This window comes from Leucopleurus acutus (assembly GCF_964270905.1).
Source record: "Leucopleurus acutus genome assembly, chromosome: 5".
Taxonomy (NCBI): domain Eukaryota; kingdom Metazoa; phylum Chordata; class Mammalia; order Artiodactyla; family Delphinidae; genus Leucopleurus; species Leucopleurus acutus.
In genome coordinates, this window is record NC_139147.1 from 107,193,351 (window position 1) to 107,211,625 (window position 18,275).

The following is an 18,275-nucleotide window of genomic DNA, read 5'->3' on the forward strand; positions in this document are numbered from 1 at the left end:
AAACATAGACACCATTTTCTCAACATTTAAAATAGGGGATAATACCTAAGATGCTGTCATTAGTATCTGATCAATATATTTTTAAGGAGTTGAATTGTATCTCAATGTTACTGTTTATATAACTCTGTTGTTTTTAATTTTTCTGGCATTGGCCACTTTACTGAATAAAAATGAAGGGAGGGAAGGAGGGAGGAAGGGAAGAAAGAGCGAGAGAAAGAAAGGAAAGAAAGAAAGAAAGAAAGGAAAAGGAGGGAAGGAAGGAAGGAAAAGGAAAAAAGAGTAAAGGAAAAGAACTACCAAAATTTGTAACTTTTTGATTTGATGCATTTTCACTGAACTGGATAATTCTGTTTGTTTCCCTTCCTTAAAACCGTTAAGCATTTCTCCATAGCTGGAGCCACACAGGGAGGGAAGGTGAGTGTGCATATAAACGGAGGACTGCTACTCTGAATTTTGTACACCAAAGTCCTCTCAAATTCTTTTCACTTCCCATCTATGTTCGCAGCTTGATTTTCCTGTTTCCCATCTTCTTGCCTTCAGGGCAAGTATAGAAAAATGGTCCAGGGCCATGACAATGCCAAGTAGCATGTCTCAGTTTAACAAGGTTTGAGAATTTGAATTGATGACAGGTGACATCAGCTTATGAACTCGGTGTTTGTTATTTTCAAATCACACTCATCGAGAAATATACTGGAGTCACGAGACATTGAAAGCAAAGTATATTTGATCCATTTTAAATAGGAAAAAAAAAAGAAATCCCAAGCATTTTTATAAACACCTTCAAAATCCAGTAAAACCACTTTGAATCCATGTTGCAAGAGATGAAAAACTGGAAACCACTTACTTTTTCATCCTGGATGAGTAATAAAATATGGCAGTTAAGTAAGCTGTTGCTATTTATTTTAATTCTGCTCTAATATTGTTGGAGAAGGGCCCAAGATGGTAAAATTGACAGAATGATTATACCTATTCCCCTATCCCACCCCAGTTATTTCCAAGTTAAGTTTGATGTTCCCAAAGCCCACATCACCCTTCCATACTTCCTAAAAATATGTGTGATCACTTTCGCAGGAAATCACCATTCTGGGTGCTCCATGAGATCTCTGTTTAACATGTTTGTTTTTGCATTTTGAGAAAAAAAAATACCTACAGAAATGAAATATTGACTCACTCCCAAACTCCCTTAGATTGTTGTTCTTTTTCTTGGATTTTATTCGTTTGGATTAAGAAGGCAAAAACATTAGGGAGATGGTATTACCCAACTGAAAAAAAAGGCTAATGGTGACTATGATCTCATATTACCAGAGGTTAGCAGAGAGCTACTTTAATATGACAGCTAATATAACTCATTGATGCGATTACTCAAGAAGGAGAACGCCATTGGTATCCAGTTACATCCCAGCGGTTACAATTAGATAGGCCAGATGGATGCGGGCCAGAGAGACAGACTGACAAATCTGCAGACAGGTCAGCAGGGACATGACTGCGCCAAGGTGGACTTCATGAATCAGGCAAAAGAAAAGGTGCCCTAATTAATGATAGGCTTTTTAATCCTGAGGTTCTTAAATAAGACCTGGATAGAAAGAAGTCACTTTGGGGTCTATTTGCCAACTCCAAGACAAATATTTTGAATAAGCGTTTTCCTAGAATTGATGATGACTACTGACTAAGCCATCTTAGGTTGACTTTAAAAATAATAAAATTGAGTGTCAAGGCCTCCTTAGAAAAGCAGGTTTACTGTTCTTTGAGCAAGTCAGTGGTTGTAAAATTACCCTGCTTCAATCAGCAAACAGTGTGGTCAAGGAACAGAAGCGCTTAAAGGGACCTTGAGGTTCAAATTGTCTGAACCCTTTATTATACACGTATTAGACAACCCCATCAGACATGACCCCACAGGACGTAGAAGGCTTAATTAAAGGGAGTTTTTGAAGGAACTATTTCAGAGGTCTGGGCAGAGTAGGGGTGTTGAAGCACTCTGGGACTAACAACAATGGGGAGCTTTAACCATTCTTTGGCTTAAGGGGCAAAACAGGGCGCTGTTACTGGAACCTGGCAAGAACGGAAACTGTGGATGGAGTTATCTAATGGGAGCAGCGAGCATAGAGAAGCACAGCTTCTGGCAAACCACTGCCCCTGAGGGAGACAGGGAGAGAGACAGAGACAGAGAAAGGGGGGGGGGAGGGAGGGAGACAGACAGGGAGAGAGGGAGGGAGGGAGGGGGGGAGGGGGGGAGAGAGAGAGACAGAGAGACAGGGAGAGAGGGAGGGAGAGAGACAGGGAAAATGTGTAGGATTAATACCCCAATCTCTTTCTTTGCACTCTCTGATGTTCTACAGGTGATTCTCTTTTGCCAAACCAAACAAGAAGCCAGAGGGTTAGAAAGCCACCAGAGGAGTCAGCTCCCAGGGACCACAGGAGGGCAGAGAAGGGCAGAGAGCAAAGCTAGGTGGAGATCAATGGAGAATCACCAGCTCAGCAGCCAGAGAGAAGAAATGACATTGAAAAGGCTAGCTGGTGTAGCGCTAAGACTAGAATCTAGTCTTTTGATCCTCTCGCACTGAGGTTCTTTGCATGAACCACTACACTTTCAGCTACAGATGACCAGCCCCGCCAAGACTAAAATGAGTTGCAAAGAATATCAGAGGCTCTCCTTGGATGCTCTTCCTGAAAGTAGTTAATCTGGGAAGAGTCTGGCTTCTCTCCCAGCAGAGGTTTGACCTTTAGATCTGAGAGGTTTGAGGGGTGTGTGCTCCTGGGACCCCAGAACCTCAGAGGCAGCTGTCCCTGCAGAGCCAGGCATGAGGCAGCCATCAGCAGCATGGTGGGCTGAGGTGTCAAGTTATGAATTAATGGAACTGTTTTTACAAATCACACATAAGGATTAGAAATTCCAAATGAGCATTGTACCCCTTCTGGGTGGTTCTGTGGGAGACCAACGTCGGTACACTGATTCTTCCATTTCTCAAGTAGCTTTTTTTTTAATTGAAGTATAGTTGATTTACAATGTTGTGTTAATTTCTGCTTTACAGCAAAGTGATTCAGAAAGTGTGTGTGTGTGTGTGTGTGTGTGTGTGTATATATATATATATATATATACATTTTTTTAATATCCTTTTCCATTATGGTTTATTCAGGTAGCTTTTTTTTCAGGATAAATAAAACATTTTCTGATATTAAGACCAAAATTACTTATAAGCAGGGGACTATGTAATGGACTGAGTAATATTTATAACATGCTTTTTAATTTAATGAAACGGCCATATTTTATAGGGTTGTTTCTCTTATTGTTTAGCATAGATCAAAGCTACCATTGGCATGCATTTCTCTGATCTCACTTAGACGTTTCTACTCATTCTCAGTTTTTGAGACATTACCTTCTTCCCAAATTCTAAACCAGTGTTTCTCAAACTTAGCTGTCCACTGTAGTAATCTGGGGGCTTTTAAAAAGGTAGCCACCTAAGCCCAACACAGAACAATCATATCAGAGTCTTTATTAGTTGGATCTGAATATCAGTAGTTTTTCGGAAGCTCCATAGAAGAATGTAATAGTGAGGGTAACTGAGGAAGACTACTCAAAGCATGGGAATGAGCCCAGGGCTTCACTTCCTGTTCCAGAGTCATTCCCTAGTCAATCTTTTCTGGCCTGATAGCTTTAAATACCGCCTGTGTCACCACTTACTCTGGACCCAAATAACCACTGTCCACTTGAAAACTCCACAGGGATGGTCAGTAGGCATCTCAAAATTACCATATACAAACCTTCACTCTTTTTTTCTTTTTCTCTTCCCTATTGTCTCCCTCCCTCCCACCCTCCCTATCCCACCCCTCTTGGTGGTCACAAAGCACCGAGCTGATCTCCCTGTGTTATGCGGCTGCTTCCCACTAGCTATCTACCTTACATTTGGTAGTGTATATATGTCCATGCCTCTCTCTTGCTTTGTCACACCTTACCCTTACCCCTCCCCATATCCTCAAGTCCATTCTCTAGTAGGTCTACTAGGACACAGTCTTTATTCCTGTCTTACCCCTAGGTTCTTCATGACAGTTTTTTATCTTCAATTCCATATATATGTGTTAGCATACCGTATTTGTCTCTCTCTTTCTGACTTACTTCACTCTGTATGACAGACTCTAGGTATATCCACCTCATTACAAATAGCTCAATGTCGTTTCTTTTTATGGCTGAGTAATATATTCCATTGTATATATGTGCCACATCTTTATCCATTCATCCGATGATGGACACTTAGGTTGTTTCCATCTCCAGGCTACTGTAAATAGAGCTGCAGTGAACATTTTGGTACATGACTCTTTTTGAATTATGGTTTTCTCAGGGTATATGCCCAGTAGTGGGATTGCTGGTTCATATGGTAGTTCTATTTGTAGTTTTTTAAGGAACCTCCATACTGTTCTCCACAGTGGCTGTATCAATTTACATTCCCACCAAAAGGGCAAGAGGGTTCCCTTTTCTCCACACCCTCTCCAGCATTTATTGTTTCTAGATTTTTTGATGATGGCCATTCTGACTGGTGTGAGATGATATCTCATTGTAGTTTTGATTTGCATTTCTCTAATGATTAATGATCAGCATTCTCTCATGTGTTTGTTGGCAGTCTGTATATCTTCTTTGGAGAAATGTCTATTTAGGTCTTCTGCCCATTTTTGGACTGGGTTGTTTGTTTTTTTTGTTATTAAGCTGCATGAGCTGCTTATAAATTTTGGAGATTAATCCTTTGTCAGTTGCTTCATTTGCAAATATTTTCTCCCATTCTGAGGGTTGTCTTTTGGTCTTCTTTATGGTTTCCTTTGCTGTGCAAAAGCTTTGAAGTTTCATTAGGTTCCATTTGTTTATTTTTGTTTTGATTTCTGTTTCTCTAGGAGGTGGGTCAAAAAGGATCTTGCTAGGATTTATGTCATAGAGTGTTCTGCCTATGTTTTCCTCTAAGAGCTTGATAGTTTTGGGCCTTACATTTAGGTCTTTAATCCATTTTGAGCTTATTTTTGTATATGGTGTTAGGGAGTGATCTAATCTCATGCTTTTACATGTACCTGCCCAGTTTTCCCAGCACCACTTATTGAAGAGGCTGTCCTTTCTCCACTGTACATTCCTGCCTCCTTTATCAAAGATAAGGTGACCATATGTGCGTGGGTTTATCTCTGGGCTTTCTATCCTGTTCCATTGATCTATCTTTCTGTTTTTGTGCCAGTACCATACTGTCTTGATTACTGTAGCTTTGTAGTATAGTCTGAAGTCAGGGAGCCTGATTCCTCCAGCTCCGTTTTTCATTCTCAAGATTGCTTTGGCTATTTGGGGTCTTTTGTGTTTCCATACAAATTGTGAAATTTTTGTTCTAGTTCTGTGAAAAATGCCAGTAGAGTTTGATAGGGATTGCATTGAATCTGTAGATTGCTTTGTGAAGTAGAGTCATTTTCACAATGTTGATTCTTCCAATCCAAGAACATGGTATATGTCTCCATCTATTTGTATAATCTTTAATTTCTTTCATCAATGTCTTATAATTTTCTGCATACAGGTCTTTTGTCTCCTTAGGTAGGTTTATTCCTAGATATTTTATTCTTTTTATTGCAGTGGTAAATGGGAGTGTTTTCTTGATTTCACTTTCAGATTTTTCATCATTAGTGTATAGGAATGCCAGGGATTGCTGTGCATTAATTTTGTATCCTGCTACTTTACCAAATTCATTGATTAGCTCTAGTAGTTTTCTGGTAGCATCTTTAGGATTCTCTATGTATAGTATCATGTCATCTGCAAACAGTGACAGCTTTACTTCTTCTTTTCTGATTTGGATTCCTTTTATTTCCTTTTCTTCTCTGATTGCTGTGGCTAAAACTGCCAAAACTATGTTGAATAAGAGTGGTGAGAGTGGGCAACCTTGTCTTGTTCCCGATCTTAGTGGAAATCCTTTCAGTTTTTCACCATTAAGGACGATGTTGGCTGTGGGTTTGTCATATATGGCCTTTATTATGTTGAGGAAAGTTCCCTCTATGCCTACTTTCTGGAGGGTTTTTATCATAAATGGGTGTTGAATTTTGTCTAAAGCTTTCTCTGCATCTATTGAGATGATCATATGGTTTTTCTTCTTCAATTTGTTAAGATGGTGTATCACGTTGATTGATTTGCGTATATTGAAGAATCCTTGCGTTCCTGGAATAAATCCCACTTGATCATGATGTATGATGTGTTTAATGTGCTGTTGGATTCTGTTTGCTAGTATTTTGTTGAGGATTTTTGCATCTATGTTCATCAGTGATATTGGCCTGTAGTTTCTTCCTTTGTGACATCCTTGTCTGGTTTTGGTATCAGGGTGATGGTGGCCTTGTAGAATGAGGTTGGCAGTTTTCCTCCCTCTGCTGAATTTTGGAAGAGTTTGAGAAGGATAGGTGTTAGCTCTTCTCTAAATGTTTGATAGAATTCGCCTGTGAAGCCATCTGGTCCTGGGCCTTTGTTTGTTGGAAGATTTTTAATCAGAGTTTCAATTTCAGTGCTTGTGATTGGTCTATTCATATTTTCTATTTCTTCCTGATTCAGTCTTGGCAGGTTGTGCATTTCTAAGAATTTGTCCATTTCTTCCAGGTTAACCATTTTATTGGCATAGAGTTGCTTGTAGTAATTGCTCATGACCGTTTGTATTTCTGCAGTGTCAATTGTTACTTCTCCTTTTTCATTTCTAATTCTATTGATTTGAGTCTTCTCCCTTTTATTCTTGAGAAGGCTGGCTAATGGTTTATCAATTTTGTTTATCTTCTCAAAGAACCAGCTTTTAGTTTTATTGATCTTTGCTATCGTTTCCTTCATCTCTTTTTCATTTATTTCTGATCTGATCTTTATGATTCCTTTCCTTCTGCTAACATTGGGGGTTTTATGTTCTTCTTTCTCTAATTGCTTTAGGTGCAAGGTTAGGTTGTTTATTCGAGATGTTTCCTGTTTCTTAAGGTAGGATTGTATTGCTATAGACTTCCCTCTTAGAACTGCTTTTGCTGCATCCCATAGATTTTGGGTCGTTGTGTCTCCATTGTCATTTGTTTCTAGGTATTTTTTGATTTCCTCTTTGATTTCTTCAGTGATCACTTCGTTATTAAGTAGTGTATTGTTTAGCCTCCATGTGTTTGTATTTTTTACAGATCTTTTCCTGTAATTGATATCTAGTCTCATAGCGTTGTGGTTGGAAAAGATACTTGATACGATTTCAATTTTCTTAAATTTACCAAGGCTTGATTTGTGACCCAAGATATGATCTGTCCTGGAGACTGTTCCATGAGCACTTGAGAAAAATGTGTATTCGGTTGTTTTTGGATGGAATGTCCTATAAATATGAATGAAGTCCCTCTTGTTTAATGTATCATTTAAAGCTTGTGTTTCCTTATTTATTTTCATTTTGGTTGATCTGTCTATTGGTGAAAGTGGGGTGTTAAAGTCCCCTACTATGAATGTGTTACTGTTGATATCCCATTTTATGGCTGTTAGTATTTGCCTTATGTATTGAGGTGCTCCTATGTTGGGTGCATAAATATTTACAATTGTTATATCTTCTTCTGGATCGATCCCTTGATCATTATGTAGTGTCCGTCTTTGTCTCTTCTAATAGTCTTTATTTTAAAGTCTGTTTTGTCTGATATGAGAATTGCTACTCCAGCTTTCTTTTGGTTTCCATTTGCATGAAATACCTTTTTCCATCCCCTTACTTTCAGTCTGTATGTGTCTCTAGGTCTGAAGTGGGTCTCTTGTAGACAGCAAATATATGGGTCTTGTTTTTGTATCCATTCAGCTAATCTGTGTCTTTTGGTGGGAGCATTTAGTCCATTTACATTTAAGGTAATTACCGATATGTATGTTCCTATTCCCATTTTCTTAATTGTTTTGGGTTCGTTATTGTAGGTCTTTTCCTTCTCTTGTGTTTCTTGCCTAGAGAAGTTCCTTTAGCAGTTGTTGTAGAGCTGGTTTGGTGGTGCTGAACTCTCTCAGCTTTTGCTTGTCTGTAAAGGTTTTAATTTCTCCATCAAATCTGAATGAGATCCTTGCTGGGTAGAGTAATCTTGGTTGCAGGTTTTACTTCTTCATCACTTTAAATATGTCCTGCCAGTCCCTTCTGGCTTGCAGAGTTTCTGCTGAAAGATCAGCTGTTAACCTTATGGGGATTCCCTTGTGTGTTATTTGTTGTTTTTCCCTTGCTGCTTTTAATATGTTTTCTTTGTACTTAATTTTGGATAGTTTGATTAATATGTGTCTTGGCGTATTTCTCCTTGGATTTATCCTGTATGGGACTCTCTGTGCTTCCTGGACTTGATTACCTATTTCTTTTCCCATATTAGGGAAGTTTTCAACTATAATCTCTTCAAATATTTTCTCAGTCCCTTTCTTTTTCTCTTCTTCTTCTGGAACCCCTATAATTCGAATGTTGGTTCGTTAATGTTGTCCCAGAGGTCTCTGAGACTGTCCTCAGTTCTTTTCATTCTTTTTTCTTTATTCTGCTCTGCAATAGTTATTTCCACTATTTTATCTTCCAGGTCACTTATCAGTTCTTCTGCCTCAGTTATTCTGCTATTGATCCCTTCTAGAGTATTTTTCATTTCATTTATTGTGTTGTTCATCATTGCTTGTTTCATCTTTAGTTCTTCTAGGTCCTTGTTAAATGTTTCTTGCATTTTGTCCATTCTATTTGCAAGATTTTGGATCATCTTTACTATCATTATTCTGAATTCTTTCTGAGGTAGACTGCCTATTTCCTCTTCATTTGTTAGGTCTGGTGGGTTTTTATCTTGCTCCTTCATCTGTTGTGTGTTTTTCTGTCTTCTCATGTTGCTTATCTTACTGTGTTTGGGGTCTCCTTTTTGCAGGCTGCAGGTTCATAGTTCCTGTTGTTTTTGGTGTCTGTCCCCAGTGGCTAAGGTTGGTTCAGTGGTTTGTGTAGGCTTCCTGGTGGAGGGACTAGTGCCTGTGTTCAGGTGGATGAGGCTGGATCTTGTCTTTCTGGTGGGCAGGTCCACGTCTGGTGGTGTGTTTTGGGGTGTCTGTGGACTTATTATGATTTTAGGCAGCTTCTCTTCTAATGGGTGGGGTTGTGTTCCTGTCTTGCTAGTTGTTTGGCATAGCATGTCCAGCACTGTAGCTTGCTGGTCGTTGAGTGAAGCTGGGTGCTGGTGTTGAGATGGAGATCTCTGGGAGATTTTTGCTGTTTGATATTATGTGGAGCTGGGAGGTCTCTTGTGGACCAGTGTCCTGAAGTTGGCTCTCCCATCTCAGAGGCACAGCACTGACTCCTGTCTGCAGCACCAAGAGCCTTTCATCCACACGGCTGCTCAATTTGGGATGATTCATTGTCTATTCAGATATTCCACAGATTTAGGTACATCAAGTTGATTGTGGAGCTTTAATCCACTGCTTCTGAGGCTGCTGGGAGAGATTTCCTTTTCTCTTCTTTGTTCTCACGGTTCCCAGGGGCTCAGCTTTGGATTTGGCCCCACCTCTGCGTGTACGTCGCCGGAGAGCGTCTGTTTTTTGCTCAGACAGGACGGGGTAAAAGGAGCCGCTGATTCGGAGGCTCCGGCTCACTCAGGCCGGGGGGGAGGGAGGGTGCGGAGTGCGGGGCGGGTCTGCGGCGGCAGAGGCCGGCGTGACGTTGCACCAGCCTGAGGCGCGCCGTGTGTTCTCCCAGGGAAGTTGTCCCTGGATCCCGGGACCTTGGCAGTCGTGGGCTGCACAGGCTCCCCGGAAGGGGGTTGTGGATAGTGACCTGTGCTCGCACACAGGCTTCTTCGTGGCGGCAGCAGCAGCCTTAGCGTCTCCTGCCTGTCTCTGGGGTCTGCGCTTTTAGCCGCAGCTCGCGCCCGTCTCTGGAGCTCCTTTAAGCAGCGTTCTTAATCCTCTCTCCTCTGGCACCAGGAAACAAAGAGGGAAGAAAAAGTCTCTTGCCTCTTCGGCAGGTCCAGATTTTTCCCCGGAATCCCTCCCGGCCAACCGTGGCGCACTAACCCCCTGCAGGCTGTGTTCACGCCGCCAGTCCTCTCCCTGCGCTCCAACTGAAGCCCGAGCCTCAGCTCCCAGCCTCGCCCACCCGGGCGGGGGAGCAGACAAGCCTCTCGGGCTGGTGAGTGCCGGTCGGCACCGATCCTGTGTGCGGGAATCTCTCCGCTTTGTTCCCCGCACCCCTGTTGCTGTGCTCTCTTCCGCGGCTCCGAAGCTTTCCCCCTCCGCCACCCGCAGTCGCCACCCGCAGTCTCCGCCCGCGGAGGGGCTTCCTAGCGTGTGGAAACCTCTCCTCCTTCACAGCTCCCTCCCGCTAGTGCAGGTACGGTACCTATCCTTTTGTCTCTGTTTATTCTTTTTTCTTTTGCCGTACCCAGGTACGTGGGGGGTTTCTTGCCTTTAGGGAGGTCTGAGGTCTTCTGCCAGTGTTCAGTAGGTGCTCTGCAGGAGTTCCTCCACGTGTGGATGTATTTCTGGTGTATCTGTGGGGAGGGAGGTGATCTCCGCATCCTACTCCTCCGCCATCTTCCCGGAAGCCCAAACCTTCACTCTTCTCAGGTAGCTTTTGAAACTTTCTTTGGAAGTGATCTTTGGAGCCAGTCTATGTGAGAAGACTCAGTGTCTCAACATGTTACTCACCAGAGGCATTGCTTTTTACTCCTACTTGTTTTTCTAGCCAACTTCAACATTGTTTATCAAACTTGACAAAAGTCCAAAAATCAACCCAACCTCAGAATAAAAAGATTTATCACACCTGAAATAGATGAGAAGCGTAACAGCAAGTTCTAAAGTAGCTTACCAAGTGGAAGCTCAAAAGTTGTTTAGCAATGACAACCTTTGGGAACAATGAGATAACTGCCTCTCAGGGTATTCAGGTTGTGATGGGCAAGGTTAATTTGATTATGGACAGCCCAGTATTATGTGTAAAAATATGTCACAATGTTATACAGTACATGAATTGGAAATATTTTTCTTAGAGAAGAATTATAGCTATGTAAAACATTACATATGTACCTGGACAGAGCTGCAAAAGGAAAAAAAAACCCAAAATGATTTGGTAGAAAGTGGAAGTATGAATGACTTTCCTTCTCATTTGAAAATGTTTCCTGTTGTTAAAAATTGCTTGTGCAATACTTACAATTATAAAGCCATAAAATGAAAAGAAACATTGTCTTATAGAGGTATTTCATAAATGCTATGCAAGGTGACAAAACACAAAGAAATGTGACCACATAGACTCAGTGTGTGTATACTGCACACATTGATTTGAGTTAAATAAATACTGCATATGTTTGCTCTAATTCTTTTCCCATACAAACCTTATGAAGCGATGTAAGAAAAGAGATGCTTGAGATCTTGGGGAGGGGTTCTTGCGTACTGCAAACACATTATGGAAAACATCATTTGGAAGAGGGGATAAATGGAAAAGTTGGAATTAATGTTGACCAATTAAACTTGGGCACAGAACTCATTGTGTAAGCACAGTTCCTGGAAACCCAGTAAATTTGTTAGTATTTATGAGCTAGTATGTTTTAATTATTATTACTTATTGACTTCTTCAACATAAGGATTATCAGCTTTCTAGAATAATTACTGCCTCTATATGCCTAAAATCTTAGAATTTCAGAAAAATTGGTGAAGTGGTGTAGGGAACAGAAAGAAAGAAGGGAAAAGATTTAAATGTTACTTAGAAGGTGCTCCTTGATTTCTTAAATGTGACCACGTTTATTTGGTAGAAGAGGAAGAGGGTAAGAGATCCATGCTCCAATTTTATCACCTGTCTTCAGCAAGCTTTGCACTTCATTAAATTGTCTAGAGATGTTCTAGCAGGCCCTCCAATACATAACTCAGAGACATGGATATTAGTTTTATTGTTTTGTCATTTTTAAAGCCAAAAAAATCGTTCAGAAGGTTTTATTTGTTTTATTTCTTTCTGTAAGCAGATGTTGCTGTTTTTAGAATCTCATTGTTCCTTTTAAAAACATATGTAACCTAAGCTTCTAACTGAAAGATTTGGACTGTCTACTTAACTGAAACATCCCATTTCCCCATATCAGCCAGATTCAGGCAAATCAACACTTTATTTACAATGTAAATTTACAAATACCAGGTAAAGCCAGTAATTCAGTGCAACTCTGTCCAGACATTTTGTGACCTGTCCTGTGAGAATCCTTTGATTCTCCCCACTCATGCTGGAGCTTGAACCTTGGGACAGATAAGTGGGGTGAAAATAGGTTTGCTTATAGTAAAGTTAAGCATAGCTCATGCCTGCATGAAGTCAAGTAGGAAGAGGTGAATGTGTTAAATAATTAGTATTCAGGTGATAAATCCTACACAGACATTGACATTGACTTTTGAAAGGCAATTGTAAACGCTCTTCTCTGGTTGAGTAGATGAAGTGGACCATGTCAGTGGCAGTAATGAGGGGAGGAGTGTGCATGGCTTTGGGGGGTCATACCAGGGTCCAGTCTGGCTCACTAACTGGGTACACTTCAGCACAAAATCCCTCTAAGCCTGTTTGTCTTCATTCATAAATATAGGGATAGTAATAATAATAATAATAATAATACCTCTAGGGTTGTTGTGAGGCTCGAATAAGATAGCTTGTGTAAATTGCCTGGCATATGTAGGCACACAAACATTTTAAAATAATTAATATGGAGTATTTCTGTTCTTTCAGATTTTAGGATTAATTAGGTTATTCCACACACAGAAAGTTATCCCAAGTAGTTTTCCAGTTGGATTTCCTAGAGACTACCCAGAAAACAATTGTATTTTTTTCTCTGCTATACCTGTTCAGAACCTCCTCTACTGTTTTCTATATTTCAGGGTCAAGCTGTGTATGGGGAGCTCAGCTGTTTCTCAGAATAATGTTAAACAAAAATTATCACCAGCTCCCCAAAAGATGGGGGGCTTGGGGGGGTCCAGAGTAGGATCAAGTTCTAGGGTGAAGCCATCAAATGCTTCCTCCCTCAGGAAGCCATGTTCAAGGCTCTAGCTGGAGAGGCTTCAAGTGAATGCAGGAGTGGCAACCAGAGGGTTGGAAGAGAAGGCTAAGGGGCAGAAAGGGCCTGGAGACAGACATTCAGGAGTCGTCTGGATTGGGATGAAGCTGTGAGACAGGCACAACCTTCTCAGAGGATGACTGTTCTCTGGGAAGAGAGCAGAGAACTGAGCCACCCCCGGGGCTTTCACACTGAAGTAGTTCAGTTCATTCCCATCTATTTTGAGTCATCTAGCACATCACACATTTCTGTCATTAAAACCTGCATATTCCAGTATAGAAAACTATTACACATCCATAAGTGAATAAGAGTTCTCATCACTCTTTCACAGTAAGTTGTTTTTGTATTCAAAAAGGAATTTGATGAGATATTTAACAAAGCTCAAGGAATGATTTAAGAAGACCTGGGCTGCCACCTCCTAACCTGTGGGCTTTTAGGCAGGCTCATCCCTGAGCCTCAGTTTCCTTATCTGTAAAGTGGGATAAAAAGGAAACCTACGGGACTTCCCTGGTGGTGCAGTGGTTAAGAATCCACCTGCCAATGCAGAGGACATGGGTTTGAGCCCTGGTCCAGGAAGATCCCACATGCCACGGAGCAACTAAGCCCGTGCACCACAACTACTGAGCCTGTGCTCTAGAGCCCACGCACCACAACTACTGAGCCCACGTGCCACAACTATGGAAGCCTGCTCACTTAGAGCCCGTGCTCCACAACAAGAGAAGCCACCACAATGAGAAGCCCACACACTGCAACGAAGAGTAGCCCCTGCTCGCCGCAACTAGAGAAAGCCCCTGGGCAGCAATGAAGACCCAACGCAGCCAAAATTAATTAATTAAAAAAGAAAACCTACAACATGAGGTTGTTAGGATTAAATAAATTAACATATTCCGTAAGGCTGTGAGCTTCATAGACGTCCGATAAATATAGAATAGTGTTGATAAGCCACTTCCCATGCCCTGCTCATTGATGCCAGCTGATAGAGGTGCTGTTGACAGTGCTAGCTCTGGTGCTCTGGTACTTTGTGTGGGAGAGTAAATCAAACCAAACAAACTAACCAACTAACCAACCAGCTAACTAACAAATTGCCTAAAATCTGGCTTTTGCTTTTCTTAGGAAGAAAAGTTCCTATCCTTCCTGTCTTCTCCTGCATATGTGCCCACACACCCAACACCCTCTCCTTCAGCATGATTCCAGATCCCTATCTCCTTATGTGGCTGGGATATTTATTTCATTGTCTTTTTCGCCAGAGTTCAGCTCCAGTCTGAATATGTATCCAAGAGCTCTTCCAACTTGTCAATCAATAAATGCATATTAATGGTCAACTCTGCTCTCAATAAAGACCAGGAGGTTAGAAGAGACAGGGCCACAGTCAGGGAGCCTAGGAATGCTGAATAGCACTTATCAAAGATATGAGTGAGTAAGGTGCCAAGAAAGTAGTACAGATGATGCTACATGAGAGGCTCTCTGTGTGGCAGCGTGGTCAGAAGGCTTCCACGGGTCAGCCTTCTGAACAGCCTCTCCCCCTGAGTCAGCTTTAAAGAAAAGCAAAGTTTCAGTGTGTGGGATTGCATTAAAAACAAGCTCACTCTGCATCCTGGGTCTCTAGCTTTTGGCAGGACCCAAGGCTGGAGATGAGTTTGGAAAACAGCCTTACTTTGTCCACAAATCAGAGACAGTAGCTTGATGCCTTGTCTTAATAACTTTTATGGAAAAATGCTTGTATCCTCCCACGTGGTTTCCATAGACTAGCAGGATTCAGGCACTCACTTTGTTTCCAACTCTTATCCCCACACTGGATTTGACTGCTGTGACTTTGTTATAAAATCAAAGTGGAGTTTCCTGCATTAGAGCTAAGGAGAAAAGGGATTACAATGTAGAGGACAGCCTTACAATTTCCAGCAGGAACTGTCTGAATGAAAACACTGTTTCCTACTATTTCTCCGGAAAGATCACACATTATAATCACTATTTACAGTATACTGTGTAAAATGATCTACATTTGTTTTCTACAATGGATACTGTGTCATTTAATTAATTTAGACTAAAGAAAAGCAATCAACATTCAGTAACAACATTCCCTTAGGGGATATAAATGAAAAGTTCTCCATACCCTACACAGCAGTTAGAGCAAAGGAAGTGCTGATATTTATTTATGAACATCAGTGCTCGTAATTGCAAGCAACAGAGCTCTAGCTGATTTCAGTAGCAAGGCAGAAGGAGTACTTTACAGATCACCATAAGGGTCGGAGAAACACAGTTAAGTAGCCAGAGACAACAGCTACCGCCATGCCACAGAGCAGGCTTGATGAGAAAAACCACCAAGCACAAGATGATGGCACTTGAGGCGTAGCCACTTCAGCCTGAAACATGGTGGCCCTGCAACCAACAAGCACCATTGCCACCAGAGGAGGGATTCATGCAGTACCTGTTTCTCTGCATCTTTGGCTTCTGATTCTGTCTGGTATGATTGAGTCTGACTATTGGAGACTCGTCCATGACCTCACACCATCCCTGCAAGAGAGGCTAGAAAAGCAAAGATATGGCAGTTTCCACTTGTAGAGTAGGAGTGGGCTCTTCCTGTCTCTGAAATTCAAAAGGCAGGGAAGTCCTTAAGTGCATGAAACACTTAGCAGAAAAAAAAAAGACAAATGTCTACCCAAATCAGCATTGCCAGGAATAGGACCTCCAATGCCCTAATCATAGCTATAGAAATGTGTCAGGCCCTCCCCTTGAGCTGCAGAGCCCAACAGCATGGACCTCCTTCAAAAAAGGGATAAATCACCATCAGTACGGGAAGATGCAGGAAGAGATTCTTTTTTTTCCCCCAAGTACTGTGCTTGATCAAACTTACCTGAATGGAATCTGTTGCTCTTGTGTGAGAAGTCTTCATTTTGAGCTAATCTTGATCAGATATTAAATTGGGTAGAATTTCCTATTATGCTTTTGTCTTTACTAAGAACAGCATGTTCTCTTGATGGGCCCAGGATACCAAAGACCTGGACGTGCAGCCATGGTTTGAAACAAAACTAAGAAAATATGATTCGTTTTAGAATATTTATTTGACCATTAGAGCCCCAATAACAGTTGGTTTGGAACAACAGTGGAAATAAAATAAATACAGGGCAAATGATTCTACATGAATCCTTCCTCTGGTGGCAATGGTGCTTGTTGGTTGCAGGGCCACCATGTTTCAGGCTGAAGTGGCTACGCCTTAAGTGCCATCATCTTGTGCTTGGTGGGTGCAGCCATGGGTAAAAGAACTCGATAGCCTACGGGGCGTTTATAGAGCTCAAGTCCAAGATTCCAAGATAGGAGATACTCAAATAAACAGCTGCCTCTTCTGTAACTGCACTTTAAAATCTCATTCTCTCCACACAATTTTTCCCCCTACTGTCTGATGCACGCTTGGGTTGATATGATTTTTTTTATTAAGATAGATTGATTGGCCAAAGTTTTAATTTTAATTCCTGGGTTTATTTAAAAGAAAGCAATTTAGCAATCCGTGTGGTTAGCAATGTTTATGGAAGATGAAGCAAAGGAGCAGAGATAGCCAGGAGGAAAAAAATCTGCAGTTTAGCATTCTCGTCCCTGTAGGAATCTTCCTTATATTATGGAAATTTCTGCAGACCTTAGGCCATGAGTATTGAACAAATCTCACCTTCCACAGCTTCTCATTGACCTACAGCACAATATAGGGTTTTTTGAACATAAAAGAATCATTGACAACCTCTATATTATTCTAAGAAATTGTTTACCCATGTGATAAAGAAGCCTCTGAAACTTCCTTAATTAAAAGTATGTTACATCAGTGACCCACCTTCCTGGTGGAGAAGCTGAAATCCACCAAGCCTGTTTCTCCCCTACCAATTAAATCACACCCTTTGTTTGCAACTTCTACCCTGTTAGCTCTGTGATATCACAAGGACGATTTCCCCCTGCATTACATGTTGACTGGCTATAGAACAGATTGCCCAGGGTCTCCAATGTCTCTGGGCAGTTGAAGCCTTTGCCTTTGGATTTATTAATTTGTAATTACATTATTTGAGGAATCTGGTGAAAAAAGGGCTGATGATATGTCTGCTTGATTTGCCTCTCCTGCTCTTTTCAGCGTACCAAACTGAGTGGAGATGAATTTCAGCAAAAAAGGCAGACCTAGGTTCCCCCTCCTCTCCTGATGCTGTATTGATATTATGGGCTCACATGATTTCAACATTCTTGCATCTGATAACATAAACGTGTTTACCGTAGAAAGAAGCAAGAAAGGAGGTCAAAGGAGTATGAAAGGGAAAAGAGGAAACGCTGTTGCATCCCATCCTTGGGACAGTAACGATCATTTTGCATAGATGTGTGAGTTTCCTGGAAGAGTCAACTAAGCAAAGCTTTCAGACTGCTAGGAATCTATAAGGTTGCTTTAATTTGAAAACAATTTGAAGAAACAAAAGAAAGAGAGACTAAGAAGGCAAGCAAGAAAATAGCAGTTCTGTGGATTAGCACTAGTTTACTAATTACTTGTGGCATCCATGATGTGTCTCTTTTTAAAAAAGGTATTCAAAATTCAGTGAATGGTAATTTTATGTAGCACGTATTTTAAAGGAGAGATTTATTTAAATAGGGGCAGCACACAAGGAACTCAAAAATAATTGGGTTGTTAAATAATTTAACTAATATAAAACTTAGTTAACAAGGGTTTATTTTAATTATATAAATAATGCATCTCTTTCTTGACTTATAAAGAGTTTTGCAACTGAATGGCTCTTTTATATGAGACCAAATTGGCAAAATGAAAAGCAAACTGTTCAAGTAGCCATCCAATCATCACCAAATATCTGAGTGTTTTCTCCAATCATGTAGATCTCATTCATTCATTCAAGATTAAATGAAATACCTGTGTTCTAGACATCATGTTGAATGGGGCTGGGGAATGTAAAATAAGGAAGCTATAATCCCTGCACAGAAGGAGCTCGGTCTCAGGAGAATTTGCATGTGTTTGTTCCTAGGGCTGCATCATAAACTGAGTGGCTTAAAACAACAGACATTTATCCTTTCATAGTTCTGGAGGCTAGAAGTCCAAAATCCAGGTGTCAGCAGGACTGATTCTTTTTGGGGGACTCAGAGGGAGAAGCTGGTCTCTAGCTTCTGGTGGTTGCCCTCAATCCTTGGCCTTCCTTGGCTTGTGGCAGCAAAACTCCAGTCTCTACTGTGGTCACATGGTATTCTCCCTGTGTGTGTCATTGTCCAAATTTCCCTTTTCTTATAAGGACACTAGTAATTGGATTTAGGGCCCA